The following is a 5680-nucleotide window of genomic DNA, read 5'->3' as shown; positions in this document are numbered from 1 at the left end:
AGCGCTAAGAAGTTCCACCCCCGCGGTGGTAACGTAGCGCGCCAAGACGTTCGCGAGGTCGGTAAGAGTCTTTTTGCTTTACCTTTCTCTCGCCAAGGCGTCCTACTTCTTTTGGTAATCAATGTACTTATTTTTATTTTTCTATAATCTTTATTCTGTATTAAATAAATAGCTCGATTCAATTAGTTATGAGCTTGTGATGAAGCAAATTTTTAAGCAAATTTTTAAACAAGTTAAAATATTTTCGTCACCTTGACCGGCGCGTCGGTAAGAACGGAAAAGAAACGAGTTTCTTTAAGACGTTGGCCGCCGGCATGAGCCCTTTCTTGAAGAAAAGTCCTAGTACGTAGCTCGGCCAATAAGAAAGATGGCGCTTCGGTGTACAAAAAGACAAATATGAGTCGAAAAAGTAATAATGTGCTTGACTAAGAGTTGTGTAATCCAATTTCTACATATAAAATTGTTAAAATTGATGTTTTCTAGGCGTAAAGATCATCGTTTTATTAGAAAAATCTTCAATAAATCTCTACCCCATCGACGATCGCAATCCATCAATCACACTGCGCAAAAAACCAAATCCACCACCTCATTCTCCTCTCCTCTGACATAAAAACGCATTCCTATCTTCCAACCCATACAAGTCGTTCGCGTCGCCACTCAAAGTCGAGCCGCTTCACTACACCATCACCAGCCCGCGAACAAAGGCGTATCGCGGGGGCGCGCGCTCGGTTAATTTAATCTAAGCAAACATCACATATAGATAGTTATACGTATATATATATATATATATATATAGTAGCAGGGGGTAGCCTTATGCCACTGGGAGTGTCTGGAGCGCGGAAGAAGAAGAAACGCGCGGAAGAGGGGAGAGAACAGATCTCTAGATACATACGTAAGTACACGAGTATTCAAGACGCTATACACTCTCTACGAGGGAGAGTGTTTAGCATGTAGATGAAGATCTGGGTAATCAAGGGGCTCCCGCTGCTGTATATAAGGCCCCGCGGGCATGCTTCGTCAAGTCTTACTTATTTCTGAGAGAGAGAGAGAGAGAGAGAGAGAGAGAGAGAGAGAGAGAGAGAGAGAACTGCAGGGTATACGTATAGAGAAGCGCGAGAGCGGCCATCATTACGCAGACTCGCTGAGAGGATTCCTCTCGCGGATGGAAATTTCGACGGAGTGCTGATTCGCGATTTTTATTTCGATTCGGGGAACCGACTGCGTTTTAATTATTTTTCTGAGTTTCTCGGATAAGGTGTCAAATTTGGCGAGTGGGGTGTCAACCTTTGTGAGTGGGATGTCACATTCTCATCCTCAAAAATCTTCCCCTAGAAATTTCCCAAATGATTCTGTCCAAATTAGACTCGGACTCTCTACTTAATTGTGCCCTAGTCTCCCGCAAATGGCTGTCCATCTAAAAATCCAGCCGATCCCTGCGCCGAAAAGTCCGCTTACACATCCGATCCAAGGAAAATGTTCGCATTATTAATCGATTCATAATCAACGCTCCGAGTACCTCCAACCAAAGCATCCACCAGCCTGACCATCACACCAACCGACCCTCATACCGTCCAATGCCCCCCCCCCCCCCCCCAGCGACTACCAGCAAATCACTCGAACCGAAGCATCGTCATCTTCGACGACTCTTCTATCTCCAAAGACACAAATCCAACTTCATCCACCCCAAGCGTTTCCCAACAAACTCCTAGTCAACGCCGCCAAAATATTAATAAAATAATATGGCTATAAATCTAAAATTGCATGATAATTTTTTCAACTATCTATTTTGACTTTTTTACCTATTTTATTTAATTATAATATTAAATATTTAATTTACTTATAATAAAAAAGACTAATCGCCTCCGATTTTAATTTAAGTATAGAACAACAAAATATTATACTTGTAACATTACTGGTATTAAATTTAGTATTTGATATTTCAAAAATAAAATACATTAAAAATAAACGAATTATAAATTTCAAATTTGACATTTATAGAAATATATTTTGACAAAATATTAACACAATTATATCGCTAACGATTTTGAATAATTCATTTTACAATCAACATATCAACTCGCTGAAATACATTTTGAACACCGCTGACATGAATTTGGTTTACAACCGCAGTTTACTTCATGTTACATTTTCTATAAACTGTACACATAAATACCCTACGCTAACATATTTTCCTACATGAAAAAACTCTACATCGACTTTTTATTATTTTTTTACACTACGAAATTACTGTACGCAGACATAACCTGTTGTTGTAACAATGATTTGTTGTAACAATAGGTTATGTAATTGCGCAGAGTTTCGCAGTCTAATAATAAAAAATCGGTATGGAGAATATTTGTGCAGAAAGTATCTGTGTAGAATAATTTCGTATAGGAATAAGTTTGTGTAGTCACGTGTGACGTCACATCCTCCTTTGGTCTTTTTTTATAAAACCATATCACAAGAAGTGTCCTCTATTAGGGCGCAATCGTATAAAGACTGAAGTGGAAACGTGAGGCCCCGTCGGTAGAGAAAGAGAGAGAGAAAAGCGACGGCGCGACTCTACATTATTTACCGAGCTTTGGACAGTTTCTACTGACTCCGCAGCGGTTTGAGAGACTCTACACTTCAAAAAATGGTAAGTCGTAATGTACTGTATGCAAAGTTTCAGCAAACACAACAATAATGCGTAAAAATTTCATCGCTTTCGGGACCACTAATACGCGTCTCGAGTTACCCTAATGAGGTCCTAACGGAAGTGTATTGGGACGATTCTGAATCGACGATGCCCTCTTCTCTACGAAATAAAAAACTCTCGCCTACTCCTGGAAATAACGAGACGGAAAATTACACGCCGAAAATTCGTAAATTTTGGGCACTTTTCAACCTCTGGGTACATACTCGCTCGAACGAGGGAGAATATCAAGCCGTCACGCGTCGGGAGAGGGGTATCAGCCAACCCTTTCGATAATTTCTCCTTCTCTCTCTCTCTCTCTCTCTCTCTCTCTCTCTCTCTCTTTATACATATACGCGTAGCGATCAGGTCCCATCGCTCGAAAATTCACCCCGTAATCGACGGACAAAAAGTAATTTCCCATCGAGAGCGGGACAAAGGGTGATTTTGCATGGGGTCGCGCGCGAGGCGTGTGCGCGGGACTCGATAGCCCGAAGGAGTCGGCCGGGGGTTCATTCGTTTGTTCGTTCGGCGATTGTCTGTGTGCGCAAGAGTGTGTATAGTATACGGGATGTTGTGTCCGGTGCGCGTAACGACCGCTGCTGAACTCTCCCTACAGCTTTCTGTTTCTATTTCTCTGATGTATTTTTTTTTCAATTTTGGCGATGCCCGATTGCTTTTTGCACACGGAATAGTTTCGCTTTTGAAGAAATGAGTTACAACTTTTTGGAAATCGAAGCGTCGTTCGAAAATTTCAAACCGTTTGAATAATATTTACTCTATTATTCCATCTGATTCTTGATTCACCTCTCTCTCACGCGCGCTCGCTTTCCCTCTCGATTCTCTGACTTTTTTACTCTCCATTTGCCTCACATTCATTGCGTATTGTTCGGCGCGGCATCGAGAGGACGAGAGACACCGACACCACCGCATGCGTGCACGGCGTAAAATTTGAGGATCGTGTTAACGCTACCGCCGCAACGAGTCGAGCGCTGTTTTTTTCATGTGCGACTTTGTTGTGCCTGTAGGGCTCTGGGGCGTATTTCAATTCGCTTTTTACTCGGATTTTCTTGACAAAAATGTTCAGCTTCTCGACCGATTCGTTCTTACATTTATTCTTTGCACTCGCGTTATCGAATAATTTCGTTTTGAATTTCGCGACAAAAAGCAAACACAACAACAAGAAACAAAAGACCGGTGTCAACAGCACTACTATGCCGGTATAGGCAATGAAATTCCAAGCTCTCTTGAAAAGCGAAGCGAAATAAAAAACTCTTTGGCTTTTTTTCTCTGAAAAATTGTTGTAACCCGATAAAAATTTTCGCGCCCCGGAATCGACCGAGGCCTGTAATCTCGTTTCCGGTCGAGTGTCAAGTTAATACGATTTTCTCTAGTGCCGACGTATTTTTCTCTTCTGCACCGTAAAATTGGTTATTGAATGCACAGCTAAGAAAACACGCTTCGAATAAAAAAAAAAGTTTTGACATCTGCACGCGCGTAATCGGCGCAGAGAAAAATCATTCGGAGAAACAGAGGAAATGTAGAGGACTGGCCAGTGCAGACGCTCGACGATAAATCGGTATGGCCAACTGCTCGAGCCAACGAGCCGTGTCCAGTTCGGTCGCCCCTTCGCGTTAAACTTTCTCTATGGCGCTTTGTCGCCTTCTCTCTTGTTCGCTAATTCACTTCGTCTACCTCTGTTTCTCCCGCTGGCAAATTTTATCGTTCATTTGCAAAATCCGTCGGCTGAAATCCATCCGCCGCTTATTAACAAAGAAGGGAATTGCTCGGATGTTTTTCGAATATAAAAGTGAATCATTAAGTGAATAATTGTATCATGTATTTAATTAGAAAAATTTTAAAAAAAGTCGATTTTCACACCAACTCCGTCATAATAATAACAATTCACAGACAAAGCCCTCCCTCCCCAAATCCATTTCCAAAGCGGCCAAGCCCTGCGAACAATAGCACATTTCGAAAATCATCATCCCCCTCTTTTCATAATCTTCCGCAGGTCCTCTAGCGGCTTCATTTGTCCAAAACGCATTCCCTCTTTCTCCCCCTCTCTCTCTTGTCGTCATTCTCCACACTCCATTATCCGCGCGGCAGTACTCGACTCCACTCTACTCCATTATACCGCGTAAATCCACGCGCCTCTGCCTCCCACGCATACTATACATATATAGATGTAGCCGCTATCTCTCCCTCTCTCTCTCTCTCTCACTCTGCGGCTACTCGTTGCACATACAAACGTCCATCAGGATGAGCTCGCGCTCTATCTTTCGGCTCGCGGAACATCAGCTCCCGTGATAAACGTCGTCGCGTACGAGAGGCGGTTTGTTCGCGGTGGCTGACCGAGCGCGTAAAAACGCGCTGGATTCTTTGCTTGTTAGCAGCCGAGAGCGGTTACCTTTGTCAACAAGTTGGCGCGCGTGAATTTTCTTTATCAATTTTGACTGCGTTTATAAGCGTGAAAATTAACGCTTCCGAGAAGTCGGAAATTATTAAGGGCTGCAAATCTGAACGAATTTCCGCGCAGTGCGCTCCGAAGACTGTTTTTATCACTCGGCGGGGCGGCCGAGGATTAAAGCACGGAGATTAATTAAATCCCTTCGCGAATTTGCATATACGACTCCGGGAATGCTTCAGCCCGAAGAAAGCTTTTGTGGAGATTCAAGCGCGGTCTACTGTTCTACTCGTGTAAACAGCGCATTCTTCCAGCGGATGAACTGTGCGGTGCCAAAAATTACGAATAATTACCTTTGCTGTATAATCCGACCATCTCTCTCTCTCTCTCTCTCTCTCTCTCTCTCTCTCTCTCTCTCTCTCTCTCTCTCTCGTGTCTGCTTGATTAATTTTAATTAATTAAGACGGCCATTCTGCGCTCTTCGTTTGCGCTTTTGAAAGAAATGAAGATAGCTTTCGTTTTGGGAATCAAAGTGTAAACAAAAAAATAAAATGGAATATGGGATGGTCAGGGGAAATGAGTGACGTGAGACTGCGTGG

At 42.8% G+C, this 5680-nt stretch overlaps 1 protein-coding gene across 3 annotated transcripts in view; it reads left to right on the top strand.

The window, feature by feature from the left end:
* Positions 1 to 209: 209 nt before the first annotated feature.
* LOC100117668 overlaps positions 210 to 5680 on the top strand; it is a 144157-nt gene continuing 138686 nt past the window's right edge. For 2 of the 3 annotated variants that reach the window (XM_031930989.1, XM_031930990.1), the window contains exon 1: positions 2340 to 2638. The gene's annotated coding sequence lies outside the window, so the exon portion shown is untranslated. Of the gene's footprint in view, positions 1289 to 2339; positions 2639 to 5680 lie in introns of those variants that run through there. The other variant, XM_031930988.1, reaches the window with a different exon arrangement.

This window comes from Nasonia vitripennis, chromosome 5, assembly GCF_009193385.2.
Source record: "Nasonia vitripennis strain AsymCx chromosome 5, Nvit_psr_1.1, whole genome shotgun sequence".
NCBI classification, from domain to species: Eukaryota; Metazoa; Arthropoda; class Insecta; order Hymenoptera; family Pteromalidae; genus Nasonia; species Nasonia vitripennis.
This window is presented reverse-complemented; position numbering and strand designations above follow the sequence as displayed.